This window comes from Oreochromis aureus, linkage group 14, assembly GCF_013358895.1.
Source record: "Oreochromis aureus strain Israel breed Guangdong linkage group 14, ZZ_aureus, whole genome shotgun sequence".
NCBI classification, from domain to species: Eukaryota; Metazoa; Chordata; class Actinopteri; order Cichliformes; family Cichlidae; genus Oreochromis; species Oreochromis aureus.
Window position 1 is genome coordinate 12,109,344 of NC_052955.1, and position 25,088 is coordinate 12,134,431.

Consider the following 25,088-nt stretch of genomic DNA (forward strand, 5'->3'; position numbering starts at 1 on the left):
ATCCTCCCATAGTTATGCTGCAATAGGCGTGAAGCTGCGGGATTCCCATGATGCATTGAGTTTTCCCTTCCAGTCACCTTTCTCACTCACTATGTGCTAATAGACCTCCTGCATCGAATCATATCTGTTATTAATCTCTGTCTCTCTTCCACAGCATGTCTTTCATCCTGTTTTCCTTCTTTCACCCCAACCGATTCGCAGCAGAAGTCCTGAGCCTGGTTCTGCCGGAGGTTTCTTCCTGTTAAAAGGAGTTTTTCTTCCCACTGTCGCCAAAGTGCTTGCTCATAGGGGTCATATGATTGTTGGGTTTTCTCTGTGGATTAATTGTGCTATCTACTGTACAATATAAAGCGCCTTGAGGCGACTTTTGTTGTGATTTGGCGCTATATAAATAAAATTGAATTGAATTGAATTGAATTAATCCCATGCAAGCGTACACCTATCTGGAACAACCTGACATATTACAAAACAATAATATGATTAATTTTCCAGAATGGAGTTGTAAAGGAATTAAATACTTAGAACATATATTAGAGGAACAGAATTTATTCCATTTGACAGGCTAGCTACACAATATGGGATCAACAAGAAAAGATTTTAGAATATCAACAAATTAAATCCATAGTAAAGAGATTTAACCTCAGTCAAGCTGAATTACAAACACCACCAAGTGCGGTACACTTTCTTACTCTTAAATCCCCCAAATTATTATCTAAAATATACAGAACACTTTCTAAAATAGATGAATCAATATCACTTCCTATTGCAAAGTGGGAAGCAGATTTATCAGTAAGGTTGGAGCCAAACTTCTGGTCTCAGGTATGCTTAGAAACCTTTAAATTGGATTAAAAATCCCAGCAATTAATACAATACAAAATACTACATAACTTACATGGGTCATCGGATGTTCAAGATGGCTTTACATCTTTCAACAACTGCTCACACTGTCAGGCAATAGACAATTAGACTTTGGTTCTGTCCACCAGTGCAGAAGTTTTGGCTGAGATATCGAAACTTATCAAAGTGTCTATGTAACATTCCCTGCTGCAACTTGGATGAGGTCACTGCAGAAATAACACAGCCCACAGCAGCCACATTGCCAGAAAAGCGGTCCTCATTAACTTCATTCTAATCAATATAAAAACCATTTAATAGATCAGCATTAGTCTTGATACAGCCTCTGCCACCATTTGACAATTTGATCAATGGTTTGGTCCTGCCTTCGCTTGGGCACTTACAGGTACTGTTCAAGATGTGGCTTTACATCTTCCTGTTCAACTGCTCACACTGTCAAGGCTTAGGCCAGGACAGCCCCTAGATCCACGCCTCTGGAGGCTCCACGAGTGCAGAAGTTTTGGTCATATATGTGGGGGTGGCTCAAAGTGTCTCTTAGGGTATTCCAGCCTCGCTCTGCAGCGGGTACAATGGTTTGTACTGGCGGCCTACTGAATAAACACAGGCTGTATTGTTTCCTAGGGGCAGGCTATGCTTGGGGTCCGAGGTTGCTGGGGCTGTGATGGCTTGGCCTTAATCTTAATTCTAATCAATATAAAAACCATTTAATAGTGGGCATTAGTCTTGATACAGCCTCTCCTTTGATCCTTTGGGCTCTGGTGATCGGCTTCATCACCTCAACTGTGGGGGTCATGGTTTGTTCCATCCTAGCGAAGTCCACTCTGCAGGGAGGTTGGGACGGGCTTAGGCACAGGAGGTGGACCTAAACCTATCCCTGGGTCAACGGGTTGTCTGGTGTAGTCTGGGAGTGGATGGTGAATGTTAGAGGGTGTAGTTTCCTCTGCAGTGGGGCTGGGGATGGGCCCCCTGGCGGACCTCTGGCTTAGCCTGTGCTGCTGCCATAGGATTTATTCTGGGGGCCTGGGCTCCCTTGCCTTGGTGGGTACTGGCTGGGCCTTGGGCTTCGGTCCTACTGTGTCGCCGAGGTTGTGGGCGGTGGGTGCAGGCCTCAGCCCTGAGCGCATCTGCCCTCAATTTCTAACTGGGGACTCCGGCTGGCAGGGGAGGTTGTTCCATCCAGCCAGTCCACCCACAGGTGGGGGAAAGCACTTGGAGGTGGAGAATAAACCAACCTGGGTCACTGTTGTCTTGTGCAGGAGATGATTGAATCCCCCCCCTCTGTCCACCTGTGCGGTGGGGTTTTATTCAGAGGGCCTGTAGGGCTTATGTGTGCTGCCCTACCTCTGGCGCGGTGCCTGGCACCTGCCTCAATTTAGAATCCTGGGGAAACACTGAGGTCAGGGTTCTTGGGAGGGGCGTGCTAACACCTGCTGCTCTCTGGCAGCAGCACCATCCACCACACCTCACCCTTGTTTTAAATGCACTTTAGAACAACACGCAGCAACACTACACATGGCGGGAGGAGGGAGGTATGGGGTCTTCACACACCCCGTTCTCTACTAGCCATCGGGCGGGGGCTGGGAGGAGGTGTTGGCCGTCCGATTGGCCTCCCTGCTGCTGCGGAGCCTGGGGCGGTCTGCTTGCCTCCACCCGGGGAAAGGGTCACATATCTTGGGTCTTGGTGCGTTTCCCCTCTGGGCGAGTACCTGGACCCGGGGCATAGAGTATGTTTGGGGAGTATGATTGTGTGTACATGTCTATGTATGTCTGTCCCTACGTTGGGTGAGTGCTGAGTATTTGTATATGTGTGCATGAGGGTGGGAAAGCATGTTTATGTCTGTGTGTGCCTGTTTGTCTGTGTCTATATGTCAGGTCGGGTCTTAGACTCCACCTCCTGGGTAATCCCAGGCCCTCAAGTGTGGAGGCCTATCTCCCTCACCACACTCCCTGCTGGTAACTGATGCCCTCAGGGGTTGGTGCATTGGTGGTTCTTGGTGTCCGGGGCTGGGCGCTCAGGTATGCACCAGCTCACTCCCGGTGGCTACTTGGCGGGGCCTGGTGCCTGTCGCTCGGTCAGGCCTCTTCCGGAGCAAAGGGGCCCTCGGGCCTCCGGCCTCGGGGCCTGCAACTCGGTTCACTCTGGCACAGCTGGCTGCCGGCAGAGCCGGCGGCGCACGGTGCAACCCCTCTGGCTTCTGCCCGTGGCTACTGGGTGACCCCTCGTCTGGGGATCTCCTCAGCCCTTCCCAGGAGGGTGGCCACGGATGCCCCTCCGGTGGTGCTCCTTGGGCTCTCGCACTCTGGGGCCTCTGGATGTCCGGAGCCTGGATCTCCTCCATGCCTGCTTCATGCCCTGGGGACGGGGCTATGGGCCTCCACCCCTCTAGCAGACCGTTACATGGGGAAACCTTTTGTATACAAGCGTTGATCCACACAGGTGTGCACACGGGTGTTCACTGTTCGTGAGACAAACTACACCTTTCTTAGCTGCTACTTCAAAGCACATTGTGCGCTGTCTGTCCCTGCGTGCTGCACAACAACTTTCAATATTTAGTATTTACTGCTGTTCACACTTAGCTAGATTAACGTGATGGTGTTGTGTTTAGTATGTTGCTTTGGGTTTTTTGGGGGTTTTTTTGCTTGTCTTCTCCTTTTCTCTCAACAGGTGATCCAGGAGATTTTTTTTCTTTCTTTGTCTTTGTAAGTGCCCTTTCTCACTGTCCCTTTTCCTTCTGTTTTTCTTTTCCTTCCTCTCTTTCTTTCTCCTTTCCTATCCCCAGTTATGTCTGTCCCATCTGTAACAACTGAAAATAAAATAAATAATAATAACAAAGTTTGATCAAATGGACCAATACGGCAATGCCATGATGATCCATTTGGCAAAATAAATCCATTTGGTATCCTTGTTGGTCTTCAGACAACAATTCTGACTAAAAACCAAATGGGACAGACAAAAAAAAAAGAAAAGAAGAAGACAGTTAACACTTGGGCAAATTTCCTTTATTTCTGTATTCTAGGGGTCTAGCCAGGACCCTTACCCAGTATCCAGTAAGGGTCCTTGCTAGATCCCCCATGCTAAAAACCATGCCCTGGAATGGCGCGGCTCGTCTGCAGCCTGTCCGGAGTTCGGACACAAAACATTTCACTGCATGTTGTACTCTGTATGACTCTGTACGTGTGAATAAAGCTTGTTTGTTTTGTTTGTATTCTGTGAGTTGATCTTGCTGTGTTGAGTAGTCAGATGAGCCAATCACACCACTTTAATGTGAAGACGAGCCTGGGTCCTGGTACTGGGGTTGCTGGGGCAACATGACACCTGATATATAGGTTCAACCACAAGTTCTCCAATCTGAAAGAAAAGTTATGTGAATGTTGTATGATCATGTTATATTATTATGATGATGATGATTATGATGTGTTGTTATTTAAAATGTTTATTAAGTCCAAACCGAAAAGACTGAAAATAAGCACAAACCTGAACATGAGGAGGGGCACTGAGGACGTGCGTGACAGCACTGGCAATGTCTTTTGTTTCCAGAGACTGTTAGAGAAATGCAAAGTCGTCATTTATTTTATCTGAATAATCATACCAACACTCCACGAACTGCAGGATTAATAATTTTACCTTGCGTGTAGCATACATGCCAGCCACTTGATCACGATTGTTGCTCCTGGCCCATGATATAAATCCTGTCGCCACTAAACCAGGAGAAATGCTCTGCAAAAGAGGTAATGATGAAGGAACTGTGGGATGTACTGTGCATGTGTCTCACAGCAGCTTATCCAGTTGGTTACAGTAAGTTTTAAAGCCTTACTGTGGCTCGGATATGGGTGTTTTTGCACGCAGCTCCTGTCTCAGGCCCTCAGTCAGAGCAGTTACAGCATACTTGCTGGCAGTGTAGAAATGTATTTCAGCAGCTGGAATGACTTGATGTCCAGAGATGCTGCAACAAAGATGTTTTACAAGCCATGAACAAACACATTAATTTTAACTATTACTACTACTATGACTCCTTTTTCCAGATTAACTACCCTAGTAAAGTCCTTAAACAAAGATCCGTTATTTCCTTGTTAGATCTTGTAATAATGATGTGATTACAAAATAATTCTGATCTACAGACATTTTCCACAATAGAAAAAATCAGTTCAAATCAGTAAATAATGATTACTGCATTTCATTTAGTGGCTCGGGGTTTGAGTAAATGAAGCACGGTCTGTTGCAGTAGGAAACATGTTTTTGGTGTCACTGGACCAAAAGCCCATAAATGATCTTTATCCATATTGTAATTCTTATAGTAACAAATGGTACTATATTCCGCACACCTCCTCTAAGTTTGCTTTTGGGTTTCATAAAATCTAGTCTATGTTAGGAGAATTTGGCTTCTCGCAGATCTACATCAGTTCAGAGCAGGGAGATTTATCAGACAAGAAGCACAAAGAGGAACAACATCAGTAGAGAAAATACAGAAAGACATGCACAGGCCAGACAGATTTAAACATCATCGTGTGTTGCATTACTTGGCTTGAATTCAACAGATAGTCATCTCTATGCCAAAGAAACATGAGTACTGTTAATACCACCATCTTTGCTTTTCCTGTAAGCCAAATGTGTGCTTTGAAAAAGGTCTGTTGAGTCATGTTGCCACAGGATGCTCGTAATCAGTCTAAATGATGATTAGAATCATATGACATTTATGTGATATTTAAATCGACAGATTTCCAAGTTCTGTCACTTTCTATTAGCAAGTAAAACTGCACCTGTTTATGTTTATGATGTGCCCATCATCCACGTTTCTCTCTTTCATTGACTGATAAGCTTCACGTGCACAGATGCTCAGGGCAAGAACGTTCACCTGTAAGAAACCAAGCAGAGAAATAAACAACAAAGTCAACACCCTCCAAACAGCTCGTTTGAAAGCTGGTTTCTTGTGCATGGGGGGAGGGGGGGGAGTTGTTTCCCTACTTTCGTGGAACTTTTCAACTTTCTGAGTTTTGTCCTATTGCACTAATTTTAACAAACTATGTTGTTTTGCAGGATTGTAGGACAACAACTTTGTAATTCAGATGAGAGTCATGACTTTGGTTGTATCAGACTTTCTTTTTTGTGATGGATTATACTGAGCAGAATGTGATTTAATGGATGACTTGATGGAAAATGGTTATACTGGTTTATTTACATTCAAATAAACTTTCTTGTCTCTGTCTAATATAAGCCTAATGCAGCTGAAAATTTTCTGCATGATAGTAAGTTTAGTTCTGTCCAACTTTCTGTTTTTGTGATGGACTAAATTGAAAGTTTCATGTTTCATATTCTAAAAACTATGAACAAATCAACTGAAAACTGATCATTTAATTGCTCTTCTGGGAAACCACTCCTGTGTATACTTCTTTCAAACAGAACTGCAGATCATTTTTTCTAAAATAACTCTGAGATCTTACATCCATGATGTTCTTCCAGCCGCTGGTTTTGCCACTTAGCAGTGGCTCTGGATGAGATAAGCCAGCATTGTTGATACACACGTCCACACCTTTGTGCTGCTCTTTGATCGCTGCAAACATGGCCAGAATCTCCTCCTCTTTGGTCAAGTCACACTTGAAAGGAACCAAAACACCAGGATGGTCGGCGGCTCTGACACTCTGCTGCCAGTTTCTGAAACCAAGAAGTTAACGATGACAGAGGTTTAGCTTCAAAATAACTCTGCCCTTCAAATCTTTATATAAAATTACTGTAAATTTGTGGATTTCAGTTTTCATAACACAGCTGATCAGTAACTTTGTACAACACTGGAAGTCAGATTTTTGTCTCCAACTGCAAAACATTCTTCTCACTGGGTCTCAACTCATGTCTGAACACGTCCTGCCATCAGCTGCTTCATCAGATCTGCTGCACAGTAACGTATCTTTCTATCTCAAAAGCAACAAGATTATTTTAGTAGCAGAAGGAGTTTTTATCTGACTGGAGCATTTTTACTTAACAAAAGACTCTACTGAACCACTGCGGACTGTAAAAATTCAGCCCCCAGACATGTTTGAATAGTTCTGTCTAGAACAGGGTGTCGAAGTCCAAACCTCGAGGGCCGGTGTCCTGCAGGTTTTAGATAATTGGGTCAACACACCTGAATCAAATGATTAGTTCATTACCAGGCCTCTGGAGGACTTCAAGACACATTGAGGAGGTAATTTAGCCTTTAAATCAGCTGTGTTGGATCAAGGGCGCATCGAAAACCTGCAGGACACCAGCCCTCAAGGCCTTGAATTCGACACCTGTGGTCTAGAGTCACTGGCTCATATGTGTCCAGCCTTCTGTTTCTGTGTTGGACTAAATTAAAAATCTATTAACAGTCAACTTTTACACAGAATCTGATTCATAGTATTACAACAGATTACTGTAAAGCTGGTTTTTCAGGTTTATTTACTTTTAGTCAAATAAGCGGTTCAACTTTTGCCCAACCGCTCCCTCTGTTCTTTTTGCTAGGTAACAGTGAACATATATATAAATATAAATATAGACTAAAAATATAAAATGCAACAGCCGAGATCGAAATACACTAAGTCAGAGGTTCCCAAAGTGTGGGGCCCGCCCCCATTGCAGGGGGGGCGGTATGAAAAAAAAAAAAAAAAGAAAAGCGCTTGGACATTGTGGACAGGTTTTGACAGGGGCTCCCACACAAGCATAAAAGCAGGAGATGAAGCATCCAGCCAAATATGTTTCAAACCATCTTCCTTCCAAGCCAAAGACAGGAAAATATGGTGAAGCATATCTTCCTTTGGCTTCACCTGCACAAGTGCCAAGGTAGGTCTCCCCTGCAAAATTAGTTTCCCTGTGTCGGGAGCACGGTGGCACGGTGGTTAGCACTGTTGCCGCACAGCAAGAAGGTCCTGAGTTCAATTCCACCATCAGGCCAGGGTCTTTCTGTGTGGAGTTTGCATGTTCTCCCCGTGTTTGCGTGGGGTACTCCGGCTTCCTCCCACTGTCCAAAGACATGCAGCTTGTGGGGATAGGTTAATTGGATAATCGAAATTGTCACTAGGTGTGAATGGTTGTCTGTCCTGTGTGTTAGCCCTGCGACAGACTGGCGACCTGTCCAGGGTGTGCCCGCCTCTCGCCCTATGACAGCTGGGATAGGCTCCAGCGCCCTGAAAAGGATAAGCGGGCGAATGGATGGATGGATGCGTCGGGAGCACGCGCTGTGCTCTCAAATCACGGACAAACAGTATCCCACATCAGTAGTGGTTTTAGATACGGGGCGGTTGCCCGGGCGGCATCACGGGCATCGGCAAAAAAAAAAATAAAATAAATAAAGCTCGTACTCATGCTGCCCGACGGCAGCCAGCGCATACTGGGAATGTCATAGGCAGTGTTGCCAACTCTTCAGTATTGAAAATCGCTATTAGCTGTCTTAGAAGTCGCTAAATGACGTCATCACCTAATTTGCATAATTGATCATGCTAATTTAATTGTGACCTACGTTGGAGAGAGAAATAACATTGTGGAAGAGACATAAAGTGAATAAAAACTAAATGCATTTAGAGTTTATTTAGAACTACAAATTAAATTTCTTTTGGCAATTATTTTTTTTTTTAATATCACAATTCCAACGTTGTGCCAAAAAGTGATTGTCTGCCAAAACTGATTTCGGTATTTGCCAAAACTGATTGCTCATATTTAAACTGCTATAAGTAACTTGTTGGACAATAATATATGAAACATGTCAAATGTCAAATGCATCCCTTATAGATGACATAAAGTCATCTTGAGCCACAAACAACATTCGTGTAACAAGGTAGAAGCCGCAATCAGTTTTTGGCAGTTACTTTTATATAACCTTTATTTATGCAGTTAAAAAATCTCATTAACATTAAAAATGTCTTTTGTAAGAGTAAGCTGACCAACAGGACAGCAGAGATGGCAACAAATATTACAATAGTTCTGTAAAATATTTTAAGTGGGGATAATTAACCCCACAAAGGACCGGATTGGTTATAACGTAAGTACAATAACACAGAGTTGTAAAGATACTTAAAGAACAGATAATTTTTAATTCTTTATGTAACCCCTTTGTAAACCCTGTTCACGAAGTCTATTTACGAACATACGTAAAGATATCACACATAAAAAATACACAGAAACATTGGAAATCAGTTTTGGCAGACAATCGCTTTTGGCACAACACCGGCAAAAGTGACCCGAAATAGGGGAGAGGACTATCCTCCGCCCGTGGCGCTTGGGAGCGGGCTGCTTCTTCAGAGAGTAAGAGCGATACGCGCTTTCACGTCAAAAAGTCGTCATAAATAAGTCTACAATAACACCAGAAAAAGTCGCCAGATTTGTCGCTAGTCGCTTTTAGAAAAAAAGTCGCTAAGGCGGTCTGAAAACTCCTAAATATAGCGACAAAAAGTCGCTAAGTTGGCAACACTGGTCATAGGCACCGATCGGTTTTCTGTCGCCCATTTGCGGAGAGTAAGGCGCCCTCCGTTTGCAGGTGCGCCTGCTGCTTGCGGCACAGGGAGGAGAGGGCGGGCGGGGGGATTCTCTGGCTGGCTGGAGCAGCATCTAATAACCAACTCGCAAAATAAAACAAAATAAAAACAAAACAACAAACACGAAAACACCAGACATCATGATACAGACTTATAATTTGCACCGATGTTTTCGAAATTCTATACGCGAAAAGTGAGCGCGAGATCCTCGGTGCACCTGCTCGCTGCTGAAGTCAAAGTAAACTTTATTGTCATCTCCGCTACATACAGTCCAGTATATAGAGAGACGACACGACGAAGCTCCAGTTACAGCAGTGCAAATAAACGAACAATAAATATAGTAGAGTAACACTTTAGGACTCGGGGTAAAGGGATCAATAACAATTTAAAATTTATAATTTACAGTTTGAGGATTTAAAGTCTCACACATATAGCAGCGTCGAAAGGGAGGAGACCTGCTGCTTCCAAATAGAGCACATTTCATTCATAATGTTGTAAATCCAAGCCCATTATGTATTCATGATTTGAATCCTGGGTTGTGTGAAATCTCAGAAATGCACCCTAGACAAAGTTAATCTGTGAACTAAGGTGTAGGTCTGTTGGGTTATGTTGTGGTGATCCTCTGGTTGAGGGATGGGTGTTCATACTGGAGTGCAAAATTAAAACCAATGGAAGATGGACAAGAAAAGTTCAAAGCCATCAGGTGCTCAGTTTAGAAAAAGAGAAAGAAGAGGAGAAGAAACGAACAAAAGATACAGGTAAGCAGATGCATCATTGGATAATGGCAGGTCATCCTGAAACAATCAGAATCAGAATACTTTATTAATCCCTAAGGAAACAATGTGGGTTACAGTTGCTCCAAGAAGAAATGGTAAAATAGTAACAGTAACAGACTAAACTCCAAACAATACATTATGTTACAGATTTTAATATCAATTAGTCATTGTAAATTGTTGATTTGTCCTGTTCTCATTGTATGGCTGTTTGGTAGCCGTTTGCATAGTATGCATACTCTCTCTCTCTTCATATGTGTGTGTGGACAACAGTTTTATGTTAATGTACAATCCTTAACATGTTTTGTGTGTGTGTGTGTGTGTGTGTGTATGTGGTGGTGGTGGGGGGCGCCAGAGAGTGTTTAACTAACTACTCCTGACATTTAATGTCAGGAGTAGTTGATTACAAGAAGTGTTTGTGAACTAAAAATCAAGATACAGATAATATCAGGCTGATCCTGCCGTAATTTGTTCCCCCGGTTCAAATCACGGACAAACAGTATCCCACAGCTGTTTATGTGTTTAAACCCATTTTGCACAGAGAGGCATTTTTGAAAAATGTATTGATAGCAATGTTGAATATTATTACACAGGAAAAAAAACAACTACTGCGTAAAATAATTACGCCGTGGCGCCTCTGCCTTTCTAAATGGAGGGACAGTAACTGCGTGTGTATATGTAAGAGTGTAAAACCTGAAGATAGTCAGATTAACAGTATTTTGTCTCTATCTGCCATTCTGCAATTCATCTCATGTAAACAATAACGTGGCGCACAGCGTGACGTGAAAAGAGCATATACCTTTGACGTTCGCGTGACGAACTCTGTAATCCTCGTCCACATGTAAACGCAAAAAGGAGTTTTAAATAATCTCCGTTTTCGGTGAATCATAACGCCGTTTAGGTGTTGACGAAAAGCCCAAACGCATAGAAACAGCTGAGTTTTCAAAAATACCAATGTAGGTGTGGACGTGGCGTAAAAGAGTTAGTAGTGTATTTTATTACTACCTGTAATTTATTGCCGTTTACTTGTATTTGCTTAATTGTTTACTAAATGTTTGAGGTGTGAAATAAACCGCAATGGGTTTGTAAAGAAAATATGGGTGTGTGTGTTTGGAGGATGTGTTTGTGCAATGGCGGGGCGCGAACATTTTTCTTGTAAAAAGGGGGCCTGGCAAAAAAGTTTGGGAACCACTGCACTAAGTGATCGATGCCTGGTCCATCAAAATTTTCTTTTCTTTTTTTTTTAACCAGGTTGGTACAGCTGTTGTTGGGCTAGAACATCTTAGTTGCAATGTAGAAATTAAAAGTTACCTTTTAGCTATTATCATTTTATTATCAAATTGCTTTAACCATGAGCCATTTATTTTACCTGAATCTCTTGCTCTCTCAACCTTATTTGTTAACTACACCTCCCTCTGTGTCTTCCTCACTCTCTTGTTGGGACTGCTGGTCCTCTTGCGCTCTCAATGGCTAATGCTAGCAACTATGGCCTTATTTTTTGTGCCTCTATTCTGAGCGCACATAAATAATTTTGCAAATGTTGCATTTAAGGAGAAAATTATTTTGAGCGAACAAAATTCATCTCAGTGTTTGCTATTATCCATATACACACACAATAACTGCCATTCTCGCTCAGTTGTTGGCATTTGCTCTTGCTCAGATCTCTGCTCTGTGTGCTCTCAGTGTGTCACTTGACTTTCAACATCTCTGCTCCCTGCACACTCAACTCTTTCTGTACACGGTTATAAATGTGCCACAAAACCAACTAATCACAGACTTGGATACAAAATACTTGGCTGTTTTGGTCTCCAATCAGCGCTAGCTACTGCATTCAGGAAACACAAATGTAGCTAAATCCAGTGAAGTGGTTTGGTTTAACCTAGATTAAAACCAACATAAAATTATATATTTTACAATCAAATAATTCAAAATACTAACCGAAAATGTTTTTAACTACACTATTATTTTGTGTCTATATGGATAATAGCAAACACTGAAATACATGAATTCTGTACATGAATTTTGTACATGAAAATAATTTTCTCCTCAAAATGCAACATTTGTTCTTGCAAAAAATAATTTATGTGCGTTTATTATAGAGACACAAAAATAAAGCAATAAGCTACAATGCCAGGGCTTTATGTCAGCTGTTGCTGGTACTACTGCACTGCTAACATGTCGGGTTAATTTGACACACTTTGCTGTAACTATTTCTTGTTTATTTTCTCTCTTAGTTTTTTCTCTTTTCTTTCTTCGTTTGTATCTACCGCTTTATTAACACTAACTTTGTTCTAGGGGTGCGTGGGTGCACACGGAAAGTAGAGGGAGGGTCAGAGGCGTTAAGAGATTTGATTGAAAATGAAAACTGAACTAATGCAAAAAGAAGAAAAAAATCACCCCCTACAAATGCTTCGGCCCACTGGGAAAATACCGGCATACTAGATTACCAGTCCGGCCATGGATATAGGTCAAAAGATACTCTACGCTGAAACTGAGTTTTCACTTCAGAACAAACCTGGATTTTTTGCGGCGCCCCTGGCGCAGCCCACTACTTTCATACCGAGCGGACCAACTCTACAGCTATAGCCGCCCCAATCCCGACCGAGGCGCGGTCACCAGAACCACTCTGCCCGCCAGCGGTCCATCACAGCGGTAACCTGCTACAAGCACGAAAAAGAAGCACAAATCACGAGAGAGAAGCGACGGATCTTTCACTGTCCCGATGTGAGCATTTATATATGTATAGAAACACCTGAGTCATGTCAGCCCCTTTTCCTCTCAAACAGCTACAGTTTCTCCGCCCTGCAGGGAGGCTTTCAGCCAATCCTGTTGTCAGGTTTATGAAAACAGTTTGAGATAACTTTACTCTGTGACACATTACATCAGTGGTTCCCAAACTTTTTGCCAGACCCCCTTTGTTTTACAAGAAAATGTTCGCCCCCCCCCACCACCACCACCACCCCCATACACACACACACACACACACAACACATCCTCCAAACACACACCCATATTTTGCTCCATTGCGGTTTATTTCACACCTCAAACATTTAGTAAATGATTAAGCAAATACAAGTAAAGCGGCAATAAGTTACAGGTAGTAATAAAATATACTACTAACTCTTTTACGCTTCGTCCACACCTACACGGGTATTTTGAAAACGCAGTTGTTTCTATGCGTTTGGGCTTTTTCGTCAACACGTAAACGGCGTTGCGATTCACCACAGCGGAGATTATTTAAAACTCCTTTTTGCGTTTACGTGGGCGAGGATTACAGAGTTCGTCATGCAACGTCAAAGGCATGTGCCTTTTTTGGCGTCACGCTGTGCGCCACGTTATTGTTTACATGAGATGAATTGCAGAATGGCAGATAGAGACAAAAAATACTGTTAATCTGACTATCTTCGGTTTTACACGCTTACATATACACACGCAGTTACTGTCCCTCCATTTAGAAAGGCAGAGGCGTCACGGTGTAATTATTTTACGTGTAGTTGTTTTTTCCTGTGTAATAATATTCAACATTGCTATCAATACATTTTTCAAAAAATGTCTCTGTGCAAAATGGATTTAAACACATAAACAGCTGTGGGATACTGTTTGTCCGTGATTTGAACAGGGGAACAAATTACGGCAGGATCAGCCCGATATTATTTGTATCCCACTGTAACTTTACTGCATAAAGAGCTAACATCATGTTATGGAGTAGTTAGTTATTACAAGAAGTGTTTGTGAACTAAAAATCAAGAATGTGGGATACATGGGATACTGTTTGTCCGTGATTTGGAGAGCACAGCGGCGTGCTTTGGACGTGTCAGGAGTAGTTAGTTATTACAAGAAGTGTTTGTGAACTAAAAATCAACATTGTTGGATACTGTTTGTCCGTGATTTGGAGAACACAGCGCGTGCTCCCCACGCAGGGAAAACTAATTTTGCAGGGGAGACCTACCTTGGCACTTGTGCAGGTGAAGCCAAAGGGAAGATATGCTTTACCATATTTTCTAGTCTTTGGGTTGGAAGGAAGTTGGTTTGGAAACATGTTTGGCGATGCTTCATCTCCTGCTTTGCGTTTGTGTGGGAGCCCGTCAAAAAACCTGTCCATTATGCTAGCAGTGTCCAAGCTTTTTTTTTTTTCTCATACGCGCCCCAGAGGCGGGCCCCACACTTTGGGAACCTCTGCGTTATGACACACACCTGATGAGCAAATAAAACGCTAATTCTAAAGGATGTAAACCGTGCGACGTGAACCTTACACCTTTATTATTGCCTGTTACTACTGTCAAAGCAATTTGTGTTTATGGCTCTCCGGCGTGCAGCGACAGTCGCAAAGGACTCATAAACTGACAAGGCTTCAGCTATTAATATTTTATCCTATATTTCTGTTCGTGGCTGGCAGGAGCCTGATGTGGTCTTCAGCTGTTGTAGCCCATCAAGATGTGTTTACTTACTCTTAGCATTGCATACCTGCAAAGACTGGTTATTCAGGCTGATATAATTCAACACAGCACGACTGATTTTTTTTTTTACTGCCTTTTTATTGCATGATAAAAGTAGGTGTGCTGTAAGCTCGGGAAATAATCAGTTTCGCTTTAACAGTGACCAAAGGGATGCCGAAAGGATACGTAAGAGTAAATCAGTGTCATGATTTGTCGCCATTTCCACAACTGAAGTGCTCAACAAATTACTCTGCTTTTTGACCATATCTACTTTTCATATTTAAATATATTATTAATTCACATTTAGTGCACTATAGGTTTATTTGGGTAAAAGGTCTAAGTGTTTTTTCTTCAATATGCAAAACACTTATCCAACACAATACTAAAATAATAGGTTTAACCACTTGTTACGACCCGGCTCATAGCCGCAACATAAAAGAAGATGAATACCAGATTGTGGGATGAGAAGAGGCTTTATCTTAAAATGGACAACCAGGTTGGCTAAAAATGGCTGGTGCCACTAAGGCAAACACAACAAAAGAGATGGACAAAATGGTGAACGGAGAACTAAACTATACTGGGAAAACTAAACTACTGACCCTGAACAGAAACAAACCTGAACACGAATAACAGCCAGCAGAAAACCGATGATGGTTGGGCAGCAGGGAAACACACGGATGAGACATGGTGGATACACAGACGGACCAGCCAAACTACAAAGACAGAGGACGCGACTTAAATACACACAGGGAAACACAGGGAGATTACACACAGGTGGGGAACACAGCTGGGAATAATCAACAAGACGAGACAGAGGTAAAACTGAACACACTCACATGAGACGCAGACCTTCACAATAAAACAGGAAACGAGAACAAATCCTTAAACATGACATAAAACAAAACACTGACAACATTAAATCATAACACACTTATACCGGCGTTTTACTCACACTGTAAATCTCTCTGTGTAAAAGGTCACCATCATAATTGGTGCACAGAATTATTAGTTAGTTTAGTCCAGCACAGAAACACTGGTTATGGAACATGGACATGATTTAACTTTGCTACATGACCCTCAATCTGATTTCCATCCATTTATTTGCTTCTTTTATTCAATTCAGAGTACATTTTAATTCACCCAGGAATTCTCGCGTAAATGGTCACAGCCAGTTAATGACAGTTTTCTTATTGTAACAGATTTTAGTTGATGGATAGTTTTTAACTGTAAGTGTACTTTTACTGCTGATGAGATGTTAATTTCTGAGTCTGGTCTAGTCTGAGTCTTCTGGTGAAGCTTAACACTAGAATATGAAGTGCTTCCTCTTTGTCATGTTTTATTTTCAGAATGGACTCTGAGGATGTCACCAGTGTGAGTGTGTGTCTTGAATCTCTTTGACAAGTAATAATAATAATAATAGATTGGATTTCATATAGCGCTTTTCAAAGGCACCCAAAGCGCTTTACAATGCCACTATTCATTCACTCTCACATTCACACACTGGTGGAGGCAAGCTATTGTAGCCACAGCTGCCCTCGGCAGACTGACAGAGGCGAGGCTGCCATATCGGTCCGCTGGAGGATTCGGCGGCCCGGCTCGTCTCTTCCCCCTTCTCGGCGGCGGCGTTCACGCCGCCATCGGCGCCAGTACAGCTGAGCAGGCTTCACCCGTGGGTGAGAGTGACTGTGCATCACACACTCAGCCCAAGTTTTCTGATCCCGGACTTCATGACTTTTCCACCACTGTGAGTAACTCTGTTTTGCCCGCCATTGTGTTGCCTGAATCGGACAATTCTGCCACTTTGTGTTTAGACTCTTAAGACACTGTTTAGCGGGCACCTCAGTGTCAAATTATTCACGGTTGCTCTCACTAGTGATCCTTGTGTTTTTGAGCCCTTAGATTCTTGTAATGCTCGCAGCAATCTCCCTGAGTTACCCGATATGAGCGTTTCACCTGTAGAGCTAGCTGAACCAAAGACTGTTATTCTACACCAGACTCACCTACATACTGCTACCAACATTGTAGCCCATGCAGAACTGTTTTACTCAGCCTATACATTCAGAGGTCTCCCAGTCTGAGCTCAGCCACACACCTCCACCATCATCAGCTCTAGATATAACAGCGCATGCTGAGATTGTGTGTTCTGTAGCTGATGGTCCTTCCAGTGACTGTTTTGAATGTTCCAACCCATTTTGACTTTTGACCTGTCCAGTGTGGCCCAGTCAGCTCCACAACCAGTGATTAATCATTCAGTTTCTCGTGTGAGTGATAACAAGATGGCCGCTTCCTTTGTTAAGTTGGCCAAAAGACTGGGGTTAAGCGTTGCAGAGTTGGCTGATCAGGTCAAGTTCTGTGACCCACAGCAATGCATGCTTGCATCCTGTTCACTATTCCTCTGAACTAGTGGTTGTGAAAACTTTTATGGGTGTTACTTCGTCCCTGGACTGTGTGGCTCCCCATCCAGTTAGTTCTCAGTCGGCCAGCCGTGTCACTTCACCTATAGACTGTTTGAAAATTGATTCTGTTTCCCAACCTGTGATTTTCATTCCATCCGAGATTCTGAAAAGAACTGTCTCTGGCGTTCTCCCTTCCCTGACCTGTGTTAGACAGCACACCGTTCCTCAAGAGACAGTTAGTGATGTTGTCTGTTTTGAAACTGCTTCTGTGACTGTCTCCGAGCTAATCTCCGCCAGGACCGCTAGCTCTAACCTGGAGAGTTTAAAAGCAGTGGATTTTCTAGGACCTGCTTGCTTTAAACCTAGATCTCCTAAAACTGAGTTCGGCACCAATAACCTAGTCTACCCAGTGACTGTTACTGTTCCTGTGCTTCGCTCTCCACCTCCAGTTCCTGTTTCCGGGGCAGTTCGGGCCCAGCTTTCCCTTGCACCCGTATCAGTTCCTCGGGTGAGGGTAGCTGAGGTCCAGCTGGTCCCTACTTCTGTCTCCAGCCTGGCAGAGGCTCCGTTCATCCCGGCACCCGTACCTGCTCCTCGGGTGGGGTTGATGGACACCCAGCCGTTGCCTGCACCTGTTCCGGCTCCCCGGGTGAGGTCAGCTGTGACCCTGCCGACTCCTGCACCCATCTCAGTTCCTCGGGTGGGAGCGGCAGAGATCCAGCTAGCTCCTGCACCTACACCGGCCCCCAGGGTAAAGGCAGCCAGAGCCCAGCTCGTCCCTGCACCCGTATCTGTTCCTCGGATGGGGATGGCTGGTGTTCGGCCAGGCCCAGTACCCGTTTCTGTTCCCCGGAGGAGAGCAGCCAAGAGTCAGTCACAAGTTCAACTACCTGCTGTTCCACCACCACTACAACTTCCACTTTTGTCCATAGCGGAGTCGGTAGTTCAGTTATTAGCCCAGTTTGCTGTTTGGTCACCAGCTCAGTCTCTAGCACAGTTATCAGCTCCATTACCTGCTCAGTCATCCGCTCTGGTACCACCTCAGCTTCTCGCTCCATTGCCTGTTCAGTTACCAGCTCAGTCATTAACTCTGTCACCAGCTCAGTTAGTAGCTCAGCAACCCGTTCAGTTACTGCCATCCTCTGCTAGAAGCTCTTGTGAGCTCACTCAGCCAGCTGAGGACTGCGTGGTGCTGACACATCTTGGCAGACCGGCCTCCGGATCCGCTCTGCCGCCACTGCCACTTTTCACGTGGCCGCCCCCCTGAACGGCTGAACTGTACTTTTGTGCTGTCACCCCCTGTTTTGTGTGTTTGTGGACTGTTTTTGTCTCATGCTCCTTGTCTTTTGTTTTGTTTCGTTCCCTCCGTCCTGGTCCCCCGCCTCCCGCCCTGGGTGGGTTGTTTTCTGTTTTTCTTGTGTTTTGGTTCTTGGGTTTGGGCTGTCAGGAGCCAGCCCTTGAGGGGGGGGTTATGTCATGATCCTGGGCCATGTTGGCCCAGCATTCTTAGTAGTTGTGTATTTTTGTATTTTGTTCTGTATTTATGCATTGGTTCCTAGGTTGTTCAGTTAAGATGTTCCTTATTTGATCACCCTCTGTGTGCCCTTCTGTATCTGTGAACCCTCGTCTCCCCTCCTTGTGTTTTATTCCATGTTTCCCCAGCCTGCTATGCCTGTGCTCTCCTGTGCTCTCCTGTGTGTGTGTGTGTGTGTGTGTGTGTCTCTCTCTCTCTCTCTCTCTCCTCCTGTCTGCACCTCTGTACTTCCTGTTTTACTTTGACAGTCTCCCGACAGTGTCGTGTTTCTCCGCCATGTCTCGTTACGATTATCTGTGTCAGCTGTGTTCCCCGTGTGCTCCCACTTCCTCGTTAACCCTCTGTGTATTTATGTGCATGTCTCCTCCCGAACCTGTGTGCCTTTCTGTGTTTCCTCGGTCCTCAGTTTAGTTTACCCAGTTCAGTTCTGTTACTTTGTAAGACCTGCAATAAAGCAGCGATTTTGAGTTCAGCTTCTGTCTCTGTGAGTTTTGCGTTTGGGTCCTCATCTGCCTTCACACAGCGGTTCATGACAAGCACGTGCAGCCTCAGCGGTCCTCAAGGGCCGCGTACTCAAAGACCTCTAAGGCCGGAAGTGCGAGGCTTGTGAAATGGGACGGTCTAGCCTCCGTCGCGCTGCCCAGGTTGCCTAGCAACCATGATAGCTGGAAACGTGTGGTTGACAGAAATGAAGAAGAACATATTTTGTTTGTTTGTTTCTACACAAGCTTTGTGTGATTTTAATAAGTATCTTAGGCTGAGACCACAGGACTGTAAAACATGATTGTTGGGCTTCATATCTGTACTGAACAGTCATTTAAGATTAGCTAGTAAATAACAATTAGTTAATGTTGTTCATGAGACTAAATGAGACTAAATAAAAAAGTCAACTTAAGAACTGTAAAAAGTATTGGTTCTTTGTCCATTTACTCTACTGCAGATCAAGCAGCAAAACTGCTAAATCTTTGACCTCTGAGACTGCATTTCAGGACTGTAAAACATGATTTTGGGCTTATGAGTACTGGGCAGTCATTTAAGATTAGTGTCATACTACCTTGATCACTAGTCATTCCTACTGCAGCAACAAAAAGTCAACTAAAACGATTGCTGTGTCCATTCCTCCTACTTTGATCAAGTCAGCAAACTAAGAACCGTAAAGAAATTCAGGGTTGCTGCATTTCACATCCTGTTTTTCAGACTTGATAAGTGCTCCTCCTCTTTGTGCTGCTACTGAAATACAGCCCTCAAATAAGTCCTGCATTTCCTCGATTTTAAGGCTGTGGCGGTGTGACTTCGTGGCCCAGTGTTGCTGCAGCACAATTCAAACTGCTGTCCTTGGAAATTTGGCTGATACGCATTTTAAAGCGGGCCCTCAAGCATATCCTGGCCTAAGCCTTAAACTGTTAAAATTAAGACATTTAAGGCTGTATGAATCACTTCAGGTAAAGCAAAGTATTCAAATGCGCCCTTCATTTCAAAGCAATTTACAGAAAGACTGTCGGCCATTATATCCCACAATTTGTACTTTCAGTGTTTGTTGAAAATTTTGCCGTTGATGGCAGAAAGTAAGCAATATGACACCTTGATGTTCAATGTTAAAATTAAACTACTGAATATGATGATTTCATGGATATTTTGTGCAAATGTTTAATAATGAGGAACATTAAACATTACTGTTGGCCAATACATGTCGGCAAAGTTATTTGCCATTAGCGATGTTTGTACTTTCAGTGTTTACTTGGTTTTAAAGCCTTTACTTTAAAATATCGCCCGCTCAATAGTTGACCTTAAACTTACAGAGAATGTGATGATTTTATGGATAATTAAAGTCAGTCATATATCCACAAACACAACAAGCTGAAAGTCAGTAATGCTGCTCGGTTTGCAGTCCTGAATATGACGGCACCAGCAGGATTCATTGCACTGTTAATGTTAGCTATGTTATATTGCTGCCTCTGTTCGGTGGTGTCGAGCCAAACGGACTTTAACGTGTGTTTGAACGAGCTGACGGTTCACTCGTTAAGCTGAAAGAAAGATGCTTTAATCACAGGAGTCACACATGTGTCCACTGTACCATCTGGAACTCTTCTTGTTTAGCACTCGTAATAACACAAACACTAAATCCTCCTTCTCTTGTGCTGTTTTGTAGTAGTGTATACACCTGAGACTGTCACCTGTCTGTCTGTCCTGCACTCTCTCTGTTTCTTTCTCTCTGATTGTGGAATAAAAGTATGAACATGTATTTATAAGTTACACTTGTGTTTGAATCCTGCAGCTTATCACACATTTGATTTCCATGTGTGACAACTGCAAGTGTCCAGAGTGAGGACAGACTGAGGGACCCACTGCTGCACATCATCTGTGAGGCTTTGCACCCCTGATGATCCACCAGGACAAACTCAGCAGTGTGTGAGGAAGAGGAGGAGGAGGAAGAGCCAGCAGCAGCTGACAGATGGAGAGAATAGACAGACTGTTCCCTGTTTGTGAAGGACTGCTAGGAAAGTTTAACATAACTAACTGTCTGTCCTGAATCAGTCTTATTAGGTAATGTTCAAGTAATGTTATCATTCCAGTGTGGGAGAAAGTACTCAGGGCCTTCAAGTTACACACTATGAAAGGCAGCAACAAGTTTAATATTCAGAAACCTAAAGTATGTATCAGCAGCAGAATGGAGCTAAAAATAAATGTTTGTTTCAGTTCTATGAAGCTTTGAGTATTTTGGATTAGTAGCACTGCTGTGTTTGTTGCATCATATTGCTGTAATTGTTTATATATTCTGAGCTAAGTTGATCTATAGTGTTACATGATATTCTATAATGATGTTATGCGTTTGTATACTTTCTGCCCAGTTTGACCCATTTAGCAGAAGTCAGCCTGTTTAAGGCTCTGATATCTATTCTGTATGACTGAAAGCAGTTATGACATGGTCTGATTTTCTCACCCAATAAAGGAATATTTAATATATCAGTCTACTCTTCATTCTATCAGAGACAGTTATCACAGCTCGTACATTTTCCTTTCATATATATATATATATATATATATGTATATATATATATATACATATAGATATATATATTAACATTACCACAGTGAGATGACTTTAGTCTCATGAATAACATTAGCTAATTATTATTTACTAACTAATCTTGAAATGACTGTTCAGTACAGGAATGAAGCCCAACTATCATGTTCTACAGTCCTGTGGTCTCAACTAATCAAAGTGATGTCATGACAAAAATGAATGAACAACAAAATATTTTTTCTCCTTCATTTCTGTCACACGATGCTGTATGAAACATTTCTTGCGGTTAGTATCATGGTTGCTAGGCAACCTGAACAGCGCAACGAAGGCTAGACCGTCCCATTTCACAAGCCTCTCACTTCCGCACTTCCCGTACTTGTAGTACGCGTAGTGTGCGTACTTCAAGCGTGCAGACCCTGAATTGGGACACAGCCTAAATGTACACAGGAGGTGATCGGGGGAAGTGGAAACACATGGGGAAACAGCTGATTAGAATGAACATAATGGTGCCACAGGGGAAGTGAAACTAAACACAATGAACATTTGACACCAGGGGCCCGTTCTTCGTACCTCGCTAAGTAAGTTAGCCGGATTTGAATGTTGACGATTTCGCGTGATCTTGGATCGTTCGGTTCTCGAAGCTCATCTGGGACTTGCTGTCATAGCAACAGATCCGTGGCGTAAACCTGCTCGGGAGCAGGTTTACTTTATGTAAACAGGATTAGATCGCGCCACTCAGGTATGTCCGCTGCAGTTATATGAAAGCAAGAGCGATATTTCACCACTGTTTTACCATAAATAAATATTATCAATGTAACTAAAGATAATGCAGCATTTGATTCTTTTATTGATTTCATACAGATACATACAAGTCATTTCCGAAAAAAAGGGAAATGTACTATTAATCATTCTATTACATGTAGTAGATCATGTCAGATGTAATTCATATTTTAGAGTAGTAATAGTAAATTACTACGTGCAATCAAGATGAGAGACCACGACTATAAAAGCGAAGGTGGATTTGGGAAGTCTGTCGCAGCCATGTCCTGTCCGTTTGTACGCGAGCAAGGAAGGTGCAAGATTGATAAGGAGAGTTTTCAGAATTCAGCGTATATTGCGGGATAGACGGGATATATATATATACATCAACTTACTGTGCATGCTTCAGTCACCCCTTGCATGGGAACAGGTAGAAGTGATGGAGTGTTATGTAAACTACACACAAAAAACCCACAATGTCAATAAATGTCACAGTACAAAAAGCATTTTAATTAAGGCAACAACCAAATATTTTACATTGTACAAATAGCACCAGTTATGAAGGTGCTGCTACTGCACCCCCGGCTGCTGGTCTAAGGAAGAGCTGCCCCAGGATGCCCTCAACAATGGGTCTGGTGGCATTCAACCCTAGGGCCAGCTCCTGTGCGGGTGTGACGAGGGGTGCAGGACCACCACCTGTCTTTATTTGCTCAGCCCTTTTCTTGGTTGCTGTTATAAACAAACAAACAGATTATTTCAGGGTCTCTTTTCAGGAGACTAAAGCAATATAAGTGATAAATATTACCATTCTGTAGAATATTCTTATATTTCACTTTTACTTGTTCCCATGTTCTAGTGGGTCCTGTTGTGGCTCTAATGTGAAAGAGGATATAATGTAATATAATATAATAAATTACTTACGAGTTTAATTTGTCAGCAACTTTCTGCCAGCCCTCTCTCCTTGCTTTTGCAGCCTTTGCAGTGTTCCCTTGCGTTTTAATTAAACTCTGAAACTCCTGATATCCCTCAATCAAGAGTTCTTGCTCTGCTGCCGTAAAATACTGAACGCGCTCCTTCGACATCTTCGCCGACCAATCACAGGGTTGCCGATCAATGTTTCTACTATCGATGCGTAGCCCCTTTTAAGCCACCCAGTGATCTCAGATAACTTCATCCAGCTATACTAATCGTCAACAACCAGTGTTGGGTAAGTTACTTTAAATTAGTAACTTAGTTACATTACTAGTTACTTCTCTAAAAAAGTAACTCAGTTAGTTCAAGTTACTCGTTACTTTCAAAGTAACTAGTTACTAGGAAAGTAACTTTGGTTTTACTCAGAATTCTCTTGTTAATGTGTTGCTTCCATAACTGGATACCCAGCCAGACTGCCAGTCTTCTAGCTTGCTTACTTGCCACAAGTGCACGGTGCCACCTACCAATAGAAAGGAAAAAATAATGTGCACATTTCCACGAGAGAAATCCCACGCCTGGACCGTCGTTGACCGCCGCCATGATTCTAGCCTGCTTTTTACATCCAACACAAAAACTGCAGTCGTGGTGCTTTTGATTGTACTCAGAACTTGGAAATTCTGCCTTCTGAATAGGAAGATGTAGGTAACACCAGACTGCAGATGAGCTGCATACAGAGCTGGACTGGGACAAAAAAAAATCGTCCCGGGCATTTTGACTAGAGACCGCCCGCCATTATAGGAAAAATCATAAAGCCTTTGAATGAAAATAAACACTGTTGTGACAGTGATGTACACTGTTCTGATGGTATATATGTATCAATCTATCAATTGTTTGTTGTAAGACTCAGATAATTATTTTTTAAAAGCTAGACATTTTAAATGAGAATAATAAAGAAAAGTATTTCTTTGTTTCCCCCTTTCCCTGTTAATGCCCTACCTGCCCCCTGGCAACACTTTGCTAGACCCGCCCCTGCACAGTTACCAGCTGTCAGCTACGTAGAAAAGGATCCTGGTGTTATTTGTCTCTCAGAAACAGTTCATAACTTCCTTCAACTCATTCATGTCACCTAAAAGGTAAACCTGTTTCTCCATCACCTGTTCAGCTCTGATGATTCAGTAAGGACATCTCCTGGTTTCATCTGCATGTTTCCTCTCACCAGATAACCAAACCGATATCATGACCAGCAGCTTTACAGCTGTGGCTCCAGCAAACATCAGCTGATACTAGAAATTAATATTAAATAAATTCTAACAACAGCTGATCAAGCTTAAACGTGCTGCTGTTGTTTAATGCGACATCCGCTGGTTTCCTCTTTCTGGTGCAAAGTGGGCGATAAATAAACAAGAGAGAAAAGCCGATCAGCTGATCATTGATCAGTTTCGTGATTGAAGTAGAAACAGGAGAGGAGAGAATGAGAGAAGAAGAGGCAGCTGTGCAGCTTCAGCTTTGTGTCTTTTTCATTGTAGCTGAAGTCCGGGACAAACTGTGTTCCTTTTCACCTCAGTACGAAACGCGTAATATTTTCTCTGAATACCAGACGATCGTATGGTATTCAGAGAAAATATTCCGTAAATATTCCGTAATATTCCCGTAAAAAACAGAATCGATTCTGTTTTTTACGGGACGGTTGGCAACTCTAATAATTAACCGTATGAACAAAATAAAGTTCAACATCAGTAACATAGCACCCACACAGCTGTATACAGTAGAAACTCCGTCATGCTAGCTAGCACGCACTACGAAAATGTCAGCATACCGAAAATAAACTCCACCTAAACTTGGTTTATATCTGACCCAGATAGACTGCAGGTCATAATAACTTACCTGAAGTTCAGTTCACCTGACACGCGGACCGGC

The 25,088-nt window shown here is 42.9% G+C and overlaps 1 pseudogene; it reads right to left on the reverse strand.

Moving 5' to 3' along the window:
• Positions 1-4,041: 4,041 nt before the first annotated feature.
• LOC120443563 lies at positions 4,042-6,469 on the reverse strand (annotated as a pseudogene).
• Between the last annotated feature and the right edge of the window lie 18,619 nt (positions 6,470-25,088).